The sequence below is a fragment of the Uranotaenia lowii genome, chromosome 3 (assembly GCF_029784155.1).
Source record: "Uranotaenia lowii strain MFRU-FL chromosome 3, ASM2978415v1, whole genome shotgun sequence".
NCBI lineage: Eukaryota > Metazoa > Arthropoda > Insecta > Diptera > Culicidae > Uranotaenia > Uranotaenia lowii.
In genome coordinates, this window is record NC_073693.1 from 100,443,829 (window position 1) to 100,467,888 (window position 24,060).

The 24,060-nt window shown below is 38.1% G+C and overlaps 1 protein-coding gene across 6 annotated transcripts in view; it reads left to right on the top strand.

Annotated features, from left to right (window-relative positions):
• LOC129758758 (PDZ and LIM domain protein 3) overlaps nt 1-24,060 on the top strand; it is a 180,198-nt gene that overhangs the window by 44,705 nt on the left and 111,433 nt on the right. The gene's annotated exons all lie outside the window — the stretch shown is intronic.

Below are 24,060 nucleotides of genomic sequence, written 5' to 3' on the forward strand. Positions count from 1 at the left end.
TATGACGAGATTGAAAAACAAGCCATTGCATCAGCCTGTAGGTATAATACAGATGCCAACGAACCCCACTATTGGCAAATTGTTTACACAATATCACGAGTTGCAATTACGAATTTAAGGTAGTTTTCTTTTTTTTTTAATTAATGATATCTAATGATTTTAATGGTTTCAGAGCCATTGAAGATATTCTTACTCATGAATAAGACAAAAGGAGTAACTTTATGCAGACCATATTTTCTGAAAAGTCCCGAAAAAGTGGAAAATGAGGAAAGAGAGGAAAACACTCTTATTGGCGAAAACTAAAAATGGCATATACGTCACTCCGGCATATCACGGCAGCATTTGCAAATACCGTCAACTGTGGCAACATGCAACACTTCAATGGCTTCTAAAAACCTCACGTCCTCAGATAATCATACCCTAAATGCATCAAAGATTTTAAGGTTAGTGAGACATCAAATTGATGCAGTCAGAAACATCATTGGCTTCTTCGTTGTTTTTTAATTTTTGAAACATACGAGTTTCGTTATATTTAGGAAAAACCGGTAACTTGCAAAAAACTTGGATTTTAATGAAAAATCTAATGAAAAAGTTAGTAAATGTATAGTATTTGATAACTTTTGGGTGCCATAAAGGCCATTACGCGTAAAAATACCAATCGTAGTAATTTCTGGTTCTGTTGAAACTAATTTTTATTTTTTTTCTGAACATTAGGATATTTAGGGCCAGAATCAGAGGCCAGCATGGGGGGGACAGTCTTAGTTATCGAAGTAAAAATACAGTCCACTAATTGTAATGTTTTTGAGAATGAGTGTGTAAGGTTTTCTTATTTTATCAAATAAATTCTGATGCTACCGACTTTGCCATCAGGGACGATCCTGAACATGATCCGGTTCGGAGGACCATGTTCATATCGATAGCATCAGAAATTCTTTGATAAAATAAGAAAACCTTACACACTCATTCTCAAAAACATTACAATTAGTGGACTGTATTTTTACTTCGATAACTCAGACTTAAACAATTTAGACATTCAAAAAATACTTCTGACACAAACTGACTATTGGCCATGCTGGCCTCTGATTCTGGCCCCAAGGCCTCCGAAAATACCGTTCTTGCTCCGATGATGGTTGGATGGGAAAAGAGGCCGAGCCTCGGACTGATTTTGGCTGGACCCTTCGGAAAACCCTCTTCGTTGCCGAGGGAAAAACCGATAATTTTGGCGCGCATCTCAGCCTTTAATGCCCGCAGCATCGCCATGTTGCTACTGGGTCATTTCGTCTCTTAGGGAGGTTCATGGTGACCCATTCGTTCCAGAACAGAATAATTTAACCTTTTAATATTTTGTATGCTACTATAAATTCAAATTTTTGTAAATATTTTTTAAAATAGAGTGATAAGGTGGTTCATAAATAAAAATGAAATGTGCAAATCCAATTTAAACTTTTCAATTTTCACCAGATACTGGAATGCTGTTTTTAATAAGAGTTTTTTTTGCAGGAATTTTTAATTAAGGTAAAAATTTAAGGTTTTTTTTTATTTATTTTGAACTTTTTGGACAACATAAGGCCGGAACAAATATCAATTTCTTCTTTTGTGACAACCCCCCTTTCCTTCGAAATTTCCAAAAACACCCGAAGGAGGGGAATAAATAAAATTTGATGTATTTTATGGAAATTTTGAAAATTTATCAAATATTCGAACGATTACAAGAGCAAAAAAAACAGATTGTGGAAGATGGAACTTTTTGTTTTCTTGATTTTATTGAATTAAAAAAAAAAATTACTTGATTCTTAGGTTTTGTGCAATGATATATTATGCAATTTAATGCTTACAATATTTTCAAGCAGCAATTTATTCCAATTTATTTGTTTTTTTGCATTCTTTTTTTATTATCCCAGCGATGTTCCATCTATTTCGCTTAGAGCATAACATTAAATTTTTTTGAGCCAACGGTCATGAGATCGAATCCTTAAGACGAAATGCATGGTACTCTTTCTATGTATTGGTTTTTTAGCATTTGAAGGATGCTAGGCATCATATCCTTGAAAGGGTTGAGTAAGACCTCTTCAAAAAAATTAAATTTCATTGCGAGCCTATATGTATGTGTTCGTGTTTTATTTAGAAATAATTTTTCTTAAAAATATGTGTTTTAGCTATTTAATCAAAATCAGTGTGGTATTTACCATTGGTATTCATCAGAACATATTGATTCCATAGCATGTAGCTTAATTAAGAACATTGCAATTTTATATTCTATTAAAAAATATGATTCTAAATAGTTACATAATTGAAAGTTTAAATTTGAGTTCTGTTCCGATTGAACCACCTGTTTTCAAATAACCCACTGATATTTTGACTTTAAAACATTAAATAATACAATTGAATTTATTAGAGATGTACCGAGTATTCGGTCGGCCGAATATTCGGCGCCGAATACCGCCAAAAAACCGTTAAACCGAATATTCGGCTCACCGAATAGTAGAGCTAGGTATTCGGCCGAATAGGCCGAATGGGCCGAATATTTATGTTTTAAATTATTTACAAAAACAGACTTCTGAAAGCATTCAACTGATGTTGGATAATTTATTAAATATCCAAAAGTAATGTTGAAAATCATCAAAATCATCAAAATCATCAAAAACTTATGGTTTCAGTTAAACATTTTAGATGTATCCGTGTATTTTTCACCGAAGATAGCTTCATACATTGATTATCATTTATTTCAAATTTTCTTGATATATCCAGGCTTGCCCATAAACCAAATAAAGGATTCGAGAAAAGTTAAATCTGATTGGCATGGTCACATGTTTTTTTAAACTTTCCGGTTTTACCCGGGTTTATTCAGATTTTTTGCTAAATCAAATTAAAAAAAATAAATATCTCTTCGAAATTTTTTTACTTTTCTGTTACTAAAAGATTTTTTGGAGTGAATTTCAAGTAATTTTATTTCTTTTTCCTCTAGTATGTTTGAGAAAAATACATAGTTCTTGTCAGGGCCGTAGGAAGAACCGACTCATGGGGGGGGTTTTGGAGACTGATTTTTACCTGTGATGTTTTGCCCAACAACATACGAAAAAAAAAACAAATTATATTTGTTACTATTTTTATGATTATTCCTTTTTAAGTTTTCATTAATAGTTTTTGAATTAAAGCGTAACTTTAGCAAAATGGTCCTTAGCCTAAAGGATGAGCTATTTTTTTTTTGAAACCTTTAGAAACAAAATATGGAATTAGCTTTCATCGAAAGTTGAAATTTAAGAATTTGTTTAAGAGTCTGGTAGGTCGAAGCATAAAATAAGTTCTTTTTAAGCAAGCCTTCATTTTTTTTAAAAAACTATTCTATGCTCAAATCATACGAGCCCAATCTTCCAAACTCTTTTGCAAATTCCAAGAATTTAACCTTTGAAGAAAATAAATTAAAAATTAAAAAAAAAAGTGAACGATAACAAATTTTCGATTCAAATCTACTCGGTGCAAACTTGAACTAAATTTATGATTTCAGTTTGAAATTCATCTTTAAAAAAACTTCAATATCCATAATGTTAATCATTACACCTAGAAAATATAGAATTGTGTAGATTTTTTATGTGAAGATCAGATACTTGTTTTTTTATCCGGAAATATTTTTCATAAAGAATCAATTAAATAATAATTAATAATAAAAATCATCTGGGTAATTTTTTAAAATATAATTTGGGACATTTTTCATAAAACAAAACATAGACAATTGACTCAAATTCTACTTTATATCTGTGATGTTCAACTGAATTGTGTGTACAAACTTCTTCGAATTAAAAAAAATTAAATCTGGAAATTGACAAGCAAATTTTTGTGTTCATGTTCTCTTAAATTCCTTTACATTTTTATGTTGATTGAAAAACTCGTACACTCATTCCTGAGTTTTAAATCTGAATACTGAACTTGAATTCAAAAATTGAACTGTTTCCGAATTTCTATACCATTTCCGAAATGTACAAAAAATACGATTTCGGAATCTTTTAGAATAAAGTTTGAGAAGTTCGATTTAAAATGAAAAACAAAATTCTTCTTATTTTCATATTTGGAAAATAATTATCAAAATATTGAAAATGCAAATGATTTTCGAAAAACATGATTCAAATTTGATATGAAATGCAAAACCGAATCAGGAAAGCAGCTTTTCATTCCTAATTTCTTATGATTATCAAACTGAGAATCAAGAATCCTAAACTTGATATAGAATCAAAAATACGAAAATATGTAGAAATACAATTTTGGTTATGGGAATATAGAATCAGAACCCCCAAAATGGGTTTAATTTAAAATCTAATATTCAGACCTGAATTTTTATGATAAGGTTGCCAGATTGTCCGACAATTAATATAAATATGCCCGGATATTTAATATCAAATTTGGGGAAAATCCGGTCAACCGGTTGCCCGGATTTCATTGGAAAAGCCGGGTTTGAATCTCATTCTCATTTTAAATCAAACTTTAAAAAAACAAATTGAGTTGTAAAATAGTTTTTATTCATGCGTCCAAAATTTTTGGAGCAAGTTTCGAAAAAAAAATAGTCAGGGAAGGTTTTCTCAAGTTTTTTTTCATGATTTTTGATGAGCAATTTCTAAGTTTTGATTAAAATTGCCCGATATTGCCTGGATTTTGGTAGAAAATTTTGAAATCAAATACCCGGATTTTGCCTGGTTTTAACACAAAACAGCCCGGATACGTGCTGAAAAAATTCTGACAACCTTAGTCTATGAACAAGTGAGAAAATTTTGAAAAACTGTAGCAAAATTTTGAACTTGGGATGGGTTTTTGAGGTTTTGGCATTGATTTTTAGTCTAGATTGTTTTTCTTGAATATATTTGCTCTATTATCATAATTTGATTATGGATTTGAAATTTTTAGTGTTGAGTAGAATACCTCGCTTGCATTTTTGGACCGTCATGGGGGGGGGTTTAACCCCCAAAACCCCCCCCCGTTCCTACGGCCATGGTTCTTGTTCAGATTTTCCCTTTTTTTTTTACTAGTTTTTAAACAAAAATCGTTTAGACCCGGCCGTGTGAATACGTATCTTAGAAAGTTTTGTATGGTTGAGGTTAAAGATCATCTTTCTTTTTGGCAACTATTTTGATGACATCTATTAAAACATAGACATTCATCTAATTCGATATAAAAAAAAACGCAATTTCAAATAGCTAAACACCTGTTTTGACATGTTTTGTCCCAGATTTTACTGGAATCCAATCTCTTTCGAAATAAACGTCCTTGAAGCGACAAGTCATCTGATGTCCTATCAGCTAATGGTGACATTTTGAAAATCAAAGAGACCTCTACTTAAAAAAGATCCGATTAATCTGGTTGGGAATAATCGACTTAAAACATGAGGGACATCAAAATGGCAGAAATCGAAGATTTCTATTAGAAATAGCAGTAGAGTTAGAAGTATTTCTATTGAAAACTCAACAGACTATTCGACCGAATATTCGGCCGAATATTTTTTTTACATAACTATAACTATATTTTTTTACATAACTCGAGAATTAATCAAGCAAATGAATTCAAATTTGGCAAGCGTAGATTTAGATACAAGAAATGTTTCAATGCATATTTAAGATATCTTGAGAGGATAAAAAAAGGGGAGGGGCGCTTTTTACAATTTTTATTACAGAATTCGATAAATATTCGACCAAATGGATCCAAATTGGTATAGTGGGATATTTGAACAAGGGAAAGGTTCTATGATTGTTTGAGACCCCCCGCTGCTCTGATTCGGTGAAGGGAATCAAATTTAGAATGCGAGTGTATTTGAGTGAACGAAATGTTCCCAAACCATATTAGGAGCCCTTTCCACGGTTTTATTGGGGAAACAGAAAGGGGAGTGGGGGTCCCATACAATATTTTGCTTAACTGGAGAAATAATCGAGCAAATGGAACTAAATTTGGCGTGGGAGCATATTTGGATACGGAAAAAGGATTCTATGGTTGTTTGAGATCTCTCCCTGATTCCAATGAACAGATAGAAAGAAAGGAGGTGGCCACCACAGTTTTTTTTTTAAATTCAGTTCATTTTCAGTTGATATGCACCGAATTTGGTATGTATGAGTAAGGTTTCTTTAATTATTTGGGACCCTTCCCTTCTTCCATTGAGTGAGATAGGACGATGAGACCGGAGCCCCATACATTATATCTAGAGAATAAGTCACAGGAAAAAACCAACTTTAGTAGGGAACAAGGCCGGATTAAAGGGGGGGCAAAAGGGGCAATTGCCCCGGGCCCCCGGCTCAGGGGGCCCCCCGAGGGAAAAAAAGTTTTAAAGATTACCTTAATCATAATACTCTAATTTCTACGAATCTATGAAAAGACATCCAAACTAGAAAATCGGTATGAAAACTTGAAATAAAACAACTAAAGGGGGCCGCCGTGAAATAATATATAGAATAGTTTTTTTCTTGCATAAGTTAAGGGGGCCCCATAGAGTAAGCAGTGATGAAGTTCTCCCGCATTTTGCAGGCTAAAAATCTCAGAACCTTGGTATTGAATTTCAAAATTTTCAACCCAAAATCTAGACAAAAATAATGTGCACCGAATTCAAAACTAAAATTAAAAAAAAAATGAGGCAAAATACTCTTTTTTATAGAAACATATCAGGCAGGATATCCTGACTGTACGGAACATGAAAATTAAAGAATCTCCTCATTTTTACTTCATACAAACGTCTTGCACAATAATAATTTTTATTTTTACGTTTACTTTCTAAATAATGCTTACTGCCCTAACATAGCAGCTTATTTTACCAAAGCTGGTTCACAGCGCTAAGAGAGAACAGAGATTCTTTATGATAAACATTTCAAAATTTCATCCGGGCAGTATCCGGGTTATTCCCGGTTTATTATAACTTTCCACTTTTCGATCATTATTTTTGAAGTTTTTTTTGGTTTAGAATTTCTAAACCCTTTTCCTTCCTTATTTATGAAAATAAAATATTTTTTTTCTGTTTTTTAATAACAGTTTTGAAAGAAAAACTGTAGTTGCCTATTTTTTTTTCGTAGGTGATGGAAAGAATTAGAGAAACATGAGGTATAAAAGAACGAAAGAACATAAGCCGTAAGCCGTAGTTGTCTAAATTAGACCGAACGACAGGACACAGTTTCTTCATTGAATTTCTATCTCAATTTCTGTCTTAGACTTGAAATTCGTATGAAACATTTTCAACGGATTTAACCAAAATTTTATCATCTACTGAAGTTAATATCCTGAAGTCAGCATATCGTTTTCTAAATGATCATTCTCAAATTATCATAAAAACGATCTCATAGTTAAGTTGCAAATATCATTGAGAGATTCTCTTAACATGAATATTTGTATTTTATCTTTTTCCAGATTCATTTCATTGAGATTTTCAAGTCTTGTGTTGATTCTTCGGTTACTGAAGTTCAGTTTAATGGTTTTTCTGAATTTTGATTCCTTATCCCTCATTTGGATTCCTTATCTGAATTTTTTCAATGATAACTGAATCTGTGTTTTATACATCAAATCTATATTCTGAATTTGTTTTAATCGATCATTTTTGCACATATAACCCTATGGCTTTGAGAGCATTGAATGAAACTTTTGTCACATTGAGAATCACAATTTTTTTTTATCCGATAAGAATCATATACATAAATATTTCATGAAAACTTATTTTTGTGTTTCAAAGATTTAAAATTGAAATGCACATTTGTAATCTTGGAATTGAAGGCTTGAATCTCTTTTTTTTAAATTAAATTCATATATTCTTTCTCAAAACTTTTGTTCATTCGTTCCGCATAACTCGTCGTGAGTGGTCGCCTTCTCATATTTCTCCGCGTTAGTGAAGCTGGAAAAATTAGTGTGGTTTGAGTTCTGCTGCATTGCTTCGCAATAAACTTACCCGCGGGTTGTTGAAGGTTCCCGAAATATCCGGATTGAAGTGCCGTTACCGGGAAACGTAGTGGTTTTATCACCGTCTTCAAGTGCACAACAAAAGAAGGTCCATCAACAGACCGCGTTGGCATCAGGTGGTATAGGGTGGCTCGTATATTAGGGCGCACCTTATTTTTTTTTTCTTCAAAAAAAAAAAATTTTTTTTTTTTAAATTGTTTTTTATTGGTTTGCTTTAATTCATTTATCCCTCAATTCTGCTGTACATTTCGTTTATATTCTTATTTATTATTATTATTTTTTTGAGTTTTGATAATTTTTTAAGTTTTAAGGTTTTGTTCTCCGCTCGAACCCATTAGCTCGGAAATTGCCGACTCATGGATGACGACGGCGAGGCGGGCAAAGATCCACCCCTTCGGGAGGATGATTCCAAAGAAAGATTTTCTGAGAAAAGAACTTCCTATCCTATGTACCTCTCGGACACGGAAGATACCCCTCCCCCCTTACCGCAAACCCCTTCTTCCCAAACTCCCTTTGTATTTGGCAACTCCCAGTCATTGTCAACTCCTCAAGTGAACACCCCATCATCATCAACCCCTCTCGAAAAAGCTAACGAGTTGCCTCAAGCTGCCCCTCGTCGTCGGGTTTACCAACCTGAATCGACGGGACCTTGGGTAGTTTATATCCGGTCCAAACCGAATGGGAAATCACTCAATGTGATTTCAATTGCCCGAGACCTTGATCGATCTTACCCTTCCGTAATTAGCTACCAGCCGATGAGACCGCACAAGATGCGCATTGTTGTTGGTAGCTTGAAGGAAGCAAATGCCATTGCTTGTGACCCGAAGTTTACGATCGAGTACCGCGTTTACGTTCCCGCTCGTGACGTGGAAATCGACGGAGTGGTAACGGAAGAGGGTTTGACCGTCGATGATCTGGTGGAGTCCGGGGTTGGTCGATTCAAAGACCCTGCTCTTCCCACGATCAAGGTGTTGGACGCGCGTCAACTAAAGTCAGCATCTGACGAGGGGGAAAAACGGACGTTTTCCCTGTCGAACTCTTTTCGGGTTACCTTTTCCGGCACTGCACTTCCTGATTACGTTGCGATCGGGAAGGTTCGTCTACCTGTGAGACTTTATGTACCTTCGGTCATGTTCTGCCAGAAGTGCAAGCAGTTGGATCATACGGCCGCCTACTGTTGCAATCAGGCACGCTGCTCTAAGTGCGGGGAGAAGCATGAGGAAGCTTCGTGTACAACACCAGCAGCAAACAGGTGTTTGTATTGCACTGGGGAAGCATCTCATGCTCTCTCGGCGTGTCCGAAGTACATATCGCGCCGGGAAAAAATCAAGACTTCTCTAAAAACTCGTGTCAAAAAGTCCTATAGAGACATGCTGATAAAGTCTTTGCCAATCGTCTCAGAAAACCAGTTTGGCTTTCTTAGTGAGAATGAGTCCGAAGGGGAGGATCCATGTGAAGGAACATCAACTGGGCCATCCTTCAATAAAAAAGTTTCACAGGCTCCAAAAAGGAAACGCACAACTAACACACAACCCCTATTAGCTGCCAGCAAAATTAAAACTAAAAGAAATCCTCAAAGTGGAAATAGTAATTCTTCCCCTCCTATTCAGAATCCTCCGAGTTTTAATCCATCCCCGAAGGACTTCCCTCCACTTTCTGGGAAGTCAAAACCCCAGGCCTCCCTTCAGAATTCAGGCCCATCAGTAGCTAACAGGAATGCAACAATTTCCAGAGAAACTGCATCTGATCCATCGTCGAATAGTTTTCCCAGCTTTTCGGCTGATGGTAAGATGAAATTCTCGGAAATTGTTTCGTTCATCCTGGACTTTTTCAGTGTACCAGCAGGATGGAGGACTATGATTAATATGTTTGTACCCCTTTTGAGAGAAATTTTAAAAAAGAAAGCTCTCACCATGACCCTCATTTCAGAAACAATTTCTTTTGATGGCTAATTCATTCAATGAGGGAAGAGACATTGTTTCTGTATTACAATGGAACTGCAGAAGTATTCTACCAAAATTAGACTCTTTTCAAGCTTTGGTACACAATTTGAATTGTGATGTGTTCGCCTTATGCGAAACTTGGCTCTCTCCAAACGTAGATTTCTCCTTCCACAGCCACAACATTATTCGCCTGGATCGTGATGGTCAAAGAGGGGGCGGCGTTCTTTTGGGGATCAAGAAATGCCACTCTTTCTATCGTATTCCACTACAACCATCTCCAGGTATTGAAGTCGTTAGTTGCCAAGCTAGAATAAAAGGTCAAGACATTTGTCTAGCCTCGGTTTATATTCCGCCATCTTCAAGCGTTAGCCGGAACCAATTGGCGAATATTATTTCACTTCTCCCAGAACCCCGGCTAGTTCTGGGAGATTTTAACTCCCATGGCGTGGGCTGGGGTAGCTCACGTGATGATGATCGTGCTAACATTATTTATGAGCTGTGTGACGACTTCAACATGACTGTCTTAAACAATGGGGAAGTGACTCGAATTAATGGATCCCAATCACAGCATAGTATTTTAGACCTTTCTTTAGCTTCTTCCTCTCTGAGCTTGGATTGTACGTGGAAGGTAATCCAGGACCCTCAGGGAAGCGATCATTTGCCTATCCATATTTCTATCACCAGTGGTCGTAGTCCACCCGAAGAAATCAATATCCCTTATGACCTCACAAGGAATATAGATTGGAAAAAGTATGCATCGGATGTCATTGAAGCCATCGACTCAACAGACGAACTGCCTCCGGAGGCAGAGTACAGTTTTATTTCCGGGACAATTGTGGACTGTGCAATCGGGGCACAGATCAGACGGAATGAAAGCTCAACGATACAAAAACGGCCTCCCACTCCGTGGTGGGATGGAGACTGCTCACGTGCGCGAGGAGAAAAGTGCAAGGCGTTTGCCGAGTTTCGCAGGACCGGATTGCCAGAGAAGTTCCAACGTTACTTGGCCTTGGAACGCAAGTTCAAGAACTTGATCAAGGGCAAGAAACGGGGGTACTGGCGGCGATTCGTGGATGGGTTATCTCGAGAAACGTCTTTGCACACGCTTTGGAGAACGGCACGAAACATGCGAAATCACACTCCTTCGAACGAAAGTGAGGAAAGCTCGAGTCGATGGTTGATACAGTTCGCGAAAAAGGTCTGCCCGGACGCAGCACCTGCTCAGAAAAACTATCGGGGTACAGAGAATTGTTGCGTAACGGAAAATCAATTCTCGATGGTCGAACTTTCACTTGCGCTCTGGTCATGCAACAATTCAGCCCCCGGACTGGATAGAATCAAATTCAACTTGTTGAAAAATCTGCCAGATACCGCTAAAAAACGCTTGTTGAATTTATTCAATAAGTGTTTGGAGCTAAATATTGTTCCGCATGACTGGAGACAAGTGAGAGTCATCGCCATTCAAAAACCGGGAAAACCAGCTTCTGAGTACAATTCGTATAGGCCGATTGCTATGCTCTCGTGTCTCCGGAAATTGCTCGAAAAAATGATTCTCTTTCGGCTGGATAAATGGGTTGAATCAAACAATCTGTTGTCAAGTACACAATTTGGATTCCGCAGAGGCAAGGGTACGAACGACTGCCTAGCATTACTTTCATCAGACATTCAATTGGCGTTTGCCCAAAAAGAGCAGATGGGGGCAGTATTTCTGGACATCAAAGGGGCATTCGATTCGGTGTCCATAGAAGTGCTTTCTAGTAATCTTAACTCTTGCGGACTTTCACCAATATTGAATAATTTTCTATATAACCTGTTGTCTGAAAAAATCATGCATTTTAGTCATGGAGAAACCAAAGTTGAACGAATTAGTTACATGGGTCTACCCCAAGGCTCATGTTTAAGCCCCCTGCTATACAACTTTTATGTCCGAGAAATCGATGCTTGTATCGCACAAAATTGCACGCTAAGACAGCTTGCGGATGACTGTGTTGTTCATATCACAGGTAAAACAGACACTCAAATAAAACCTCCTTTGCAAGAAACTCTAAATAACTTATCACATTGGGCCAGGAATCTAGGTATCGAGTTTTCACCTAGTAAAACCGAGTTAGTAGTTTTTTCAAGGAAGCATTCCCCTCCTCAAATACAGCTCCTTATGATGGGTAGAACTCTAACTCAATCACTTAGTTTTAAATATTTGGGTGTCTGGTTCGACTCTAAATGCCTCTGGGGAAAACACATTAGGTACTTGACTCAAAAATGCCAAAAGAGAATCAATTTCCTTCGAACGATTACTGGGACCTGGTGGGGTGCTCACCCGCAGGACCTCATCAGGTTATACCAAACAACGATACTGTCGGTCATAGAATACGGAAGCTTTTGCTTTGAGTCCGCCGCGAAAACTCACTTGATCAAACTAGAACGAATACAGTATCGTTGTTTGCGTATTGCCATGGGTTGTATGCAGTCGACACATACGATGAGTCTCGAAGTACTGGCGGGAGTGATGCCGTTGAAAAATCGGTTCTTCGATTTATCGCTACGTTTCCTAATTCGAAGTGTAACTATGAATCCTTTGGTGATAGAAAATTTGGAAAGGCTTGTGAATATTAATCCGCAAGTAAAATATGTACACAATTATCATACTTTTAGTCAATTTGAAATTAATCCTTCTTTATTAAATTCGGACACGAGTCACTTTTACCCGATTAGCAGTTCCTTGATAAAATTCGATCTGTCCATGATCGCTGACATCCGTGGAATACCAGATCACGTCCGACCCAACATCATTCCTTCAAGCTTTGCTTCAAAAGTACGTGAAATTGATCCTATAAAAATGTTCTTTACTGATGGTTCTAGAATCGACGGTGCGACTGGCTTCGCATTGTACAATGAGCGCTTTGAAGCTTCGTTCAAGCTTCGAGAGCCATGCTCCGTTTACACTGCTGAGCTAGCCGCCATTTACTGCACCTTGGAACACATTCGCACACTACCCGTAGACCACTATTTCATCTACTCGGATAGTCTCAGCTCCGTTGAGGCGATTCGATCGATGAAACTGATGAAGCGCTCTTCCCATTTTTTGCTAGAAATTTCAGGGGTATTGGGCGCTTTGATCGAAAATTCGTATAGGATTACCTTAGCTTGGATCCCGTCTCATTGTCTTATTCAAGGCAATGAGAAGGCGGACTCATTAGCTAAGGTGGGCGCGTTACAAGGTGAAATCTTTGAGAGGATAATAACTTACAATGAATATTTTTCAATACCTCGCACTTTAGCGATTAACGCTTGGCAGTCTAGCTGGGATAGTGGCACAAAGGGACGTTGGCTCCATACGATTATCCCTAAGGTTCCGACGAAGGCATGGTTTAAGCATTTTAACATGAGTCGCGATTTCATTCGCGTGGTTTCTCGGCTCATGTCAAATCACTACCGGCTTGACGCGCATTTGTTTCGTATACAACTAGTTACAAGCAATGTTTGTATTTGTGGGGATGGCTACCACGACATTGATCATGTTGTGTGGACGTGTGAACGGTTTGATCGATCGAGGGCTTGGCTACTGGATACCCTTAGGGCCCGATGTAAACTACCTGGTGTCCCAATTCGAGACATCTTGGCAAGCTTCGATCTTGAATATTTGTACCCTATTTACAAATTTCTTAAAATGTCTGACTTGGTTGTCTAGTCCTCCTACCTTTGTAACTTCCCCCCTGTAGTTGTACCCTATTAATGTTTTCTTTGTCTAATTGATAGAGTAATCTTCCATCCGATGGGTTCGACAAACTCCACCAAAAGGCTGGCCAGGAAGACGATTACCTGGGGTAGCTACTGCAACCACAGCTACAGAATGCCACTACCGAGCGCAGATGGAAAATCATTTTATAGTGAACCCTACACGTCCCCCTTCCCTTTCCCAAACTAGAATCAAAGCTAACGTTGAGTCGCCGCGACTATTACGGCTCCCCCTCTACTAACATAGATTAAAAAGTGATCCACTCGGCAAAATGAAACTTTATAAGTAAAATGCCTTAATAAACAAACCTATGATTAAAAAAAAAAAAAAAACTTTTGTTGAAGTTATGATTTAGATTTAAGACACTGAATTGTGGTTCTGAATTTAATCTGATGTTTAGTCTTGAATTCATATCTATATGGAATTGAAATTTAATTATGTTGGTTATTTTTTTAAATTTTGTATTCAATGTTTCATGTTATTTTTATTTTTTATTTTTTATTTACATAGTATTCCGTCTTACGACATAACTTGACGAACATAATTCCTAAAATTCACTCGGTCCATGGCAACCGTTCTCCAATTTCTCGGGCACCCCACGTTCGCCAGATCACGCTCCACTTGGTCTAACCACCTCGCTCGTTGCGCCCCCGCTCGTCTTGTTCCAACCGGATTCGTAGCGAACACCTGTTTTGCAGGACAGTCGTCCGGCATTCTCGCAACATGTCCCGCCCAGCGTATCCGGCCAGCTTTCACCACCTTCTGGATACTGGGTGCGCCGTAGAGTCGCGCGAGCTCGTGGTTCATCCTTCGCCTCCACACTCCGTTCTCCTGTACGCCGCCAAAGATGGTTCTTAACACTCGTCGCTCGAATACTCCGAGTGTACGCAGGTCCTCCTCGAGCAATATCCATGTCTCGTGCCCGTAGAGAACAACCGGTCTAATGAGCGTCATATACAGGTTACACTTCGTGCGAGGGCTAAGTCTTCTCGACCGCAGTTGCTTGTGGAGTCCATAGTAGGCACGACTTCCGCTGATAATTCGCCTCCGGATCTCACGGCTGGTGTCATTGTCTGCGGTCACCAGTGAGCCGAGATAGACAAAGTCTTCGACTATCTCCAGCTCGTCGCCATCGATCGTGACCTTGTTATTACTGGACAAGCGAGTTCGGTCGGTCTCGGATCCGCAGGCCAGCATGTACTTCGTCTTGGACGTATTAATCATTAACCCAATCCTTCCTGCTTCGCGTTTCAGTTTGCGGTAGATCTCCTCCACCGCCGCAGATGATCTGCCGACTATATCAATGTCATCGGCAAAGCAGATAAGTTGACTGGATCTGTTGAAAATCGTGCCCCGCATTTCGCCCACCGCTCGTCGAATAACACCTTCTAGCGCCACGTTGAACATCATGCAGGATAGACCATCACCTTGTCGAAGCCCCCTGCGTGATTCGAATGAACTCGACAATTCACCCGAAATCCGCACACAGCACTGCGTTCCATCCATCGTCGCCTTGATCAGTCTGATCAGCTTCCCGGAAAAGCCGTTCTCGTCCATGATTTTCCATAGCTCGTTACGGTCGATCGTGTCGTATGCGGCTTTGAAGTCGATGAATAGATGGTGCGTGGGGACCTGGTGTTCACGGCATTTTTGGAGGATTTGCCGCAATGTGAATATCTGGTCCGTCGTAGACCGTCCCTCCATGAAGCCGGCCTGATGACTTCCCACGAATCTGTTTGCTTGTGGCGTTAGGCGGCGGAGTAGGATTCGGGACAACACTTTGTAGGCGGCATTGAGGACCGTGATCGCTCGGTAGTTCTCACAGTCCAATTTGTCGCCCTTCTTGTAGATGGGGCATATTACCCCCTCCTTCCACTCCTCCGGTAGCTGCTCTATGTCCCAGATCCGGACTATCAACCGGTGTAGGCAATTGGCCAACCTGTCCGGGCCCATTTTGATGAGTTCCGCTGCGATGCCATCCTTCCCAGCCGACTTGTTTCTATTCAGCTGGCGAATGGCTTCCTTAACTTCACTCATCGTTGGGAGTGGCTCCTCTTCGTCGTTGGCTACGCCGGCGATGTACCTTCCCCCACCGTCTTGATCTCCTGCATGTGCGCCGTTCAGGTGTTCATCGAAGTGCTGCTTCCACCTTTTGATCACCTCACGATTGTCCGTCAGGATACCCCCGTCCTTATCCCGGCACATTTCGGCTTGCGGCACGAAGCCTTTGCGGGATGCGTTGAGTTTCTGATAGAACTTTCGTGTTTCTTGGGAACGATGCAGCTGCTCCAGCTCCTCGAGCTCCTCCTCCTCCAGGCGGCGCTTTTTCTCCTGGAAAAGTCGGACTCGCTGCCTCTTCCGCTGTCGGTGATTTTCCACATTTCGACGGGTGCCTCTCTGCACTACTGCCGCCCGCGCGGCATTCTCTTCGTCCATCACCCTCCTACACTCCTCGTCGAACCAGTCGTTCCGTCGAGATCGCTCCACATAACCGATGACGTTCTCCGCAGCACTGTTGATGGCTGTTTTGATGTTATCCCAACAGTCCTCGAGAGGGGCTTCGTCAAGCTCGCCCTCTGCCGGCAGCGCTGCTTCGACCGATTGCGCGTAGTCTGCCGCGACCTCAGGTTGCTTCAGTCGCGCGATATTTAACCGAGGCGGGCGCCGGTTTCGCGTGTTGTTCACTACGGAGAGTTTTGGGCGTATCTTCACCATCACCAGATAATGGTCCGACTCGATGTTGGCGCCCCGACAGGATCTGACGTCGATGATGTCCGAAAAGTGCCGGCTGTCGATCAAAACGTGGTCGATCTGTGATTGCGTTTGGTACGGTGATCTCCAGGTGTACTTGTGTGGGAGGCGGTGCTGAAAAAAGGTACTACGTACGGCCATTCGTTTGGAGGCGGCGAAATCAATAAGTCTGAGGCCGTTTTCGTTGGTCAGCTGGTGCGCGCTGAACCTTCCAGTTGTCGGTTTAAATTCCTCCTCCTGGCCGACCTGAGCGTTGAAATCCCCGATGACGATCTTGATATCATGTTTTGGGCAACGGTCGTATTCACGCTCCAGCTGCGCGTAAAATTCGTCTTTGTCGTCACCGGTACTTCCGAGGTGAGGGCTGTGCACGTTGATGATGCTGATGTTGAAGAACCGGCCCTTGATTCTCAACCGGCACATTCGTGAGTTGATCGGCCACCACCCGATCACGCGCTTTTGCATCTTTCCCATCACTATAAAAGCTGTTCCAAGCTCGTGTGTGTTGCCGCAGCTCTGGTAGATGGCACGACCATCTGGATACGTTCGTACCGTGGAGCCCTTCCAGCATACCTCCTGCAGCGCTACGATGTCGAATTTGCGGCTCTTCAATTCGTTGGAGAGCACGTGGGTACTGCCCACAAAATTTAGAGATCGGCAGTTCCATGTTCCAAGTTTCCAATCGTTAGTCCCTTTTCGTCGCGTGGGTCTTTGCCGATTTCCATCCGAAATTTGTTGTTCGTTATGTTGTGTTATGTTTCATGATTCTTCCCAATTATCATTAGATAAATATTTCTCAATGAATCACAAACCAGACAAGCATGATGAAATGAAAATAATTTATACTATCTAATCTGTCATTTTTCTTAATCAGAAAATTTTAGTTGGTGATAAGGTTATTTAAAAAAATGAGAATTAAATTTCGCATTTTGCAGCTCGAATCAGAGCTTCAATTTTAAAAAAAATTCTAAACTCTCCCGCAATGTTTGCACGTTATTAATTAACAATTTTTATTCGAAAATACCAGAAACTATCTTCAACGCAGACAACATGGCTATTGGAGACAGTAAACTGAGCTCATATCCAGTTCTTTTACACGTTTAAAATGTTTTGTATATTCTGGGATAGCATTTTAAAAAAAAAATCGAATCATAGGGGCCCCTCGAGAAAATTTGCCCCGGGCCCCCCGATGGCTTAATCCGACCCTGGTAGGGAAGGATATTTTGGGTGGAGAAATGTTTCTACACTTAGATAATCGACAACACTCCCTCATTCCAGTGGGAGATGAATAAGGAAGAGGGGGGCTCTCAAACAATTTTTTGAAAAAATCGATAACATTTTAAGCATCTGGGGTCAAATTTGTCATGGGAAAGTATATCCAAATAAGCGTTTTAGAATCTTCCTTTCTTCACAGGGGAAGATAGAAAAGGGAGAGGAGTGCACCCATGCTTTTTTTTATTGACTCAAATGTTTTCAATTAACTCAATGTTTTCTTGATTATAAAACCGGAGGACTTTCATATTCTTTCAATGACTTGGAAACTGCAAGCAAATGAAACCAAATTTGACATTAGAGAGGAATTTGATGCAAGCAAAACACTTATTATGGCAGAAATTAGAAACTTATGAATAAACTAGCTGATCCCGTACGAACTTCGTTTCGCTTTAACTTTAAAGCTGAATATTTTGTATTTGGTTGGTAATTTGGACGCATTTTGGACGCATTTTCACCAAAAAATTGCTTAAAATACTAAACAGACCTGAAAGCGACCTATTTGCTTGTCTACCAAACGGAAATTTAAAATAAGAAATTGATTGACTGTCGAAAAGAACACCCGTGTACAATTTTTTGTCTTTTTCGGATGCATAACAACGAAATTATGATCTGATTATCGTCTGATTAAAGATTTTAATTCATAAATCAATTGTCCGTTTTGTAAAACACCCGTGAAAGAATTTTTGTCTGGATCTCATGCAATAATATAATAATTGCAAAAACATTAAACAGTAAACCCCTTTTTCTGTCGTCAAATAGAAAATTTGTTATCAGGAATCGATTCCGCGTCCTGCAAAACACTTGTGTTTAAATTTTTGCCTCGATATGATGCTTAACAACGTAATTATTGCAAAAAAAAAATCGAAAATACTAAGACGAACCCTTTAACTGACTCCTTGTCAAAATTTGACACGTGAAATCAATTACCTGTGCTTAAAAACTCCCATGTGCAAATTTTCATTATAATCCGATGTATAACCAAGACAATGGGGCTTATTTTGAGAGTCACGTGACGTGATGTGCAAAATCGTTGTGCCGACTCCAGAAACCACTCTAAGCTAGAAGTTTCAGCTCAAATGTTCTGAGATTGATTTTTGGAGCTCATTCATACTAACGTTTCTTCTCTGAAACATTTCCTGAGGTCAGGATAAAGAAGTGGAATATCATGAGTCACGTCACTCGACTCGCAGATTAACCCCCAATATAGCAAAAACAGTGAACAAATAATATGGAGATTTGAAATCTGAAACAATTGAGCGTCCCTCAAAACTTCTATATGGAAATTTTCATCTCAATCCAATGCATAATAACGTCAATACCGCATAAACATTGAACAGTTTATATGGACGATCCCTTTGGCCGATCTTTGAACCTGAGTTTGAAACCTGGAAGATTGATCGTTCCTCAAAATACTCTTATGCAAATTTTCATCAAAATCAAACCTATAATAACGCCAATATCGCAAAAACATTGATCAGTTGATATGGACGGCCCCTTATGCCGACCCCTTCTACAAAATTTGATAACTGGAATCGATTGTCCGTTCCTTAAAATCCCCGTCTGCAAAATTTCATCTAAATACAATGCATAGTAACGCCAATATCGTAAAAACATTAAAAATTGATATGGATGACCCCTTTGGCCGACCCCTGACCCTGAACTTAATATCTGTAATCGATTGCTCGTTCCTCAAAACACTCATGTGCACATTTTCATATCAATCCAATGCGTAATAACGTCAATATAGTAAAAACACTGAACAGTTCATATGGACGACCCCTTTTGCCGACCCCTGACACGAAATTCAATACCTGGAATCAATCGCTCATCTCTCAAACCCCCTATGTGCAAATTTTTGCCACAATTCGACGAAAACTAACGTCAATATCGCGAAAATAATATTTGTCTTGTATGGACGACCCCCTTTAGAAGGGGTCATCCAAAAATCTGAAAACATTTTTCATCATTCCTGGTCCTTATGAGTATCCATGCCAAATTTCAGCTCTCTAGCTCTTAAAATGGCTGAGCCTATAGTGGACAAACAAACAAACAAACAAACAAACAAACAAACAAACAAACAAACCCACAGAAATTGCTTTTTATATATATAGATTAATACAGAGGCCCAGTTTTTGACACAAACCAATGATTGGAAAATAAATTTTAGGTCAGATTTCAAGAACAGAAAAAAAAATTGAAAAAAATAGAATAAATTTCTTCTGTATTGCATTTGAGTTTCGCTCAATTTATAATTTTTATTTCAAGAGGTTGATATATAAAGTGTTGAAGTTTTAATATAAAATAATGAACTAAAACATTGAAATTTAAATTATTTTTAAAATTTCCATCAATTTCGAAGGGTGCAGCAAAGCTTACCGGATCAGCTAGTGACTCATAATCGATGAACTACATAGTAACTCTGCTTACCCATTTTTGACGGTCGCCATAGAAATAGGAAAGCCACCTTGCTCAGTCATGTTGCTTATGACATCAAGTGAATCAAATCATCGATATAAAATTCAAACTGAAAGCGAAACTGTAATGCAATTTCAACTAAAACTTAGCCGTAACTGTCTACAAGATTGAATTAACAACAGAATTTTTATAAATATTGGTTTTTCCAGCAAGTGGGTTGCCTCAAATCGAAATTCAATATGAAGGCCCGAACGACCTTTCTGCGCAACTCTTCTTTGATTTTCTCTACATCAATTTTGTCGATACTTGAAAGGTTTCTATGGGTAAAAGCTAATTTACATTCAAAGGTCTATTATTGATGCTTTTAGTCCCGTGCAAGGTTAAAGAAAATTCTTAATTTTTATCAGACGATTACCAAAAAATGGTAAAAACGTGGAGAACGTTTGTTCGTGGAGAAATTTCATTAATGAGTTTCTTGCTGGTTGCTGGACGAACTCTTAGAAAATAAAACTAGATGAAACTCTCTTATTTGATATTAATTTTTTTAATAACGAACAACGTTTTCGTGAAAAATCAATAACTTTGGTCACTCATTTAAAAAAAAAATAGGAACAATAAACATCAATATCTTTTGTTAATGTGCACTTTGGAGCCCCGAACCGCTAGACACTAAGTTGAGACAATTATAAATCATAAGAGTGTCTCACACGAAAATACAAGATTCTAATACTAAAAAACGAAATATTTGCTATATGACGAACGATGTCAATTTCAAATTGAACCGTAGCCAAATTGCAGTTGCTGTTTTCTCTAGTTTATTAACAGTCATAAACACACATCGGAGACAGTCAATGTCGCACAAGATTGCGTCATTAGTCGCGAAGGGAGGGATCCGATCTAGTTAAATTGACAAGGTCATCAATCTTAGTTTTTCTCTCTTTCTCTGGGAAAATCCACCCTTCTTGACGTATTCCGGCGAGTGGAGGAAAATAATGTCACTGCATTAGTAAACCCGCTAGATAACTCAAAATCACGTTTAATATACTCTTTCCGGATCGAAGAAAGTTGTCTCGTTAGAAAATTTATTTTTTCATCAGCTGGATTAGTTGATGAAATTCGTTGGCCTTAGTATCGATCCACAGCGATCGTTGACGAAATATGTCTGATCCACTCATCACCGAACGATGTAAACAGAAGCAGGAGTAGCTCATTTAGTGAGCTATTAGATTCTAAGCAACGATCATCAATGACTAATTTTTAAGTCAATCAATTTGCGAACAAAAAAAAACAACATTAAAAAATTATACCTCGACTCAAAGTAAACGTTTTCTGAGAAACATTCTTCCTCGGCGGATCTGCACAAGTGCACTTCTGTTCGTTGGCACTTTTTTCGCGCCATTTTCACCCGTCTCGGAGTTCAGATTTTTTGAACCGGGCGGGCGGCGGACGGGATGGGAAAATACCAAAAATAAAACAGAAGCATTGACAACAAAGTGTAGTAAAAACAACAGCAACAAAAAATTTGGGGTGGGGGAAATCAGTTTCATTTTTACGTTCGCTCAGCGGAAAATAAAATGATCGCGGCGAGATGTTTCGTTGTTGATGTTATTGTTGTTATGGTGGTTGATGTGTTTTTGAAGCATCAGAGCAGAGTAGCTTATCTTGAAGACCAAACATCAACACTTGGATAATAAGAGTATTTTTGAAATATTAAAGACTCCTCCTGATTGTGTTTGACCAAATGCTGAAAGATGCTAAAATTATCCTTGACGCAAATGCACATCACTTTGTACACAGGTTCATAACACTTGAACTCTTTTCAACCCAAGTTGTCGCACTTTGATACTATTTATGCATTTATTTGCAAACTATGATTTGCAATGATTTACAAAATATCCTTTGTCGCCATTTTTTCCGTTGTGAATCCTGAACTCAAATCAAGAATGAGTCTTAAAAGACGGTAAAATCTCGATTTCTCTAATTTTAAACTGAATTTTGATAAAATCATAGACCCAAAATGGGCTGGTCGAAATTCAGCTAGAACTTATAACAATACCAAAAATGCACAATAATTATGGAAACACATATCTGAAATCATTTTTCTCCTCATGACCATTATACAAGCAAGAAAAAACGATAAATTTTACAGAGACGATTTAAAATAAATCAGAATCAAAGTTTCTATCAATGCTATTTCCGGTAAGTCATTAATAAATTATTTAAAACGACGTTCTTTATTCTGAACTAGAAATTAGCTTGAAGATCAATTTTAAGTTCTCTTGTTTAATAATTTGGAATCAATATTCCCAAACAACCAGAAAACGAATATGTACAAATCAAAATTTCTAATGAACCAGTATTTTTACTTCGGACATAAAAATCAGTGTACAGAAATAGAATATTAAAAATAGAGTACAAGATTGAAAAAAAGTAATTCCGAATTTAAAAATAAATTTTAAGATCTGGGCAGAAATGAACCACGATAAAAATTGTTCATCAAATGATAATAATTGTTAATTATTGATCATTTTGAATTACATTTTCAGTGGAAGGGTAAATAAAAAAAACCGCGGAAATATCTTGAATTTGAAAAAATATTTAATCCCGATTTGAAATGTTAATTTTTTAGTTAGGAAAAATATATCCATTTGAACTTAAGAGAATCTATTCTAAACACATTGTTGATGTTTGAATTGCATGACTTCTTTACATGAGCATTAGACTGAGCCGATTTGGGGTCATTTTCGATTTTCTCAAACCCTGGAAACTTAAAAGCTTCGTTTTGGTTTAAAACTCATCCATATTTTTTGGCAGAATTTTTAACTCTCGTTTACATGAGTAAATTTTAACTTTTAGATTTGTATGGCAAAATTGCAAATTTTATATTGAAAAATCAACATCATTTTTGTTTTTTCTGTGGAATCAAGCCTGCTAATGGTTTTTGTGCCAATTTAAAAATTCTTCAAAGAAAATTTCCGCTGAACAATTTTGTCTAACACCGCAACTTTGTATCTTATTATACAAAAAAGTTAATAACTGATTAACAGGGGTATGTCTTTTGGCATTGAAAAACAATAAATTCATTTGACACCACTGATGCGTGCCAAGCGAGGTATTGCATGACTACTTTTCATGTAATACTTCGCGGGGCACAAGCAGTGGTGTCAATTGAATTTGTTTTTTATCAATGCCAAAAGACATACCCCTGTTAAACAGCTAATAACTTTTTTGTATAATAAGATACGAAGTTACGGTCTTCGACAAAGTTTTTCAGCGGAAAATTTCCTATAGAGATTTAATAAATTGGCACAAATAAAGAGGCTCGGTTCCACAGAAGAAACAAAAATAAATTTGATTTTTCAGTGAAAAATTTGCAATTTTCCCATTCAAACCTAAAAGTTAAAATTTACTCATGTTAACGGTAATTAAAAATTCTGCAAAAAATCATGGATTAGTTTTGAACCAAAACGAGGCTTTTAAGACCCCAGAGTTTGAAAAATTCAACAATGACCTCAAATCGGCTCAGTCTAATGAGCATAGCAGTGATTGATTGTGAAGTGATTGTGATTGTGTGAGTGAAATAATAACAATTTAATTCGAATAACACTACTGAACAGGTTTGAAGTCGTTATTTTAAGTATTATAAAAGTAATGGCTCATCAATGCTAAAAAATTGAATTCATAATTCTAATACGAACTTGCCAAATTTTTCCCAACCTTATTAATTGGGTGCAAGTAGGTGTATGTGATCAATTGAGATTAAAAAATATGTTACAATTTGCAAATCTAAAAGAATAACTGAAATTTTTCAAAAACTATATTATTGTACGTCTCGGTGGTCGAGTGGTTAGCGTGGTAAGACGGTAATCGTTGGTCCACTGACGGCATGGGTTCGATTCCCATCTTGGTACTGGGTGTTAAATGTTAATCTTAAGTTGTCCACGTCATTTATCAGTCTGTAAAGCCTAAATCGGCTAAGACGGTGTATATTGATTTTTGCAATTTTTCCTCATATGCTGCTCGATATCT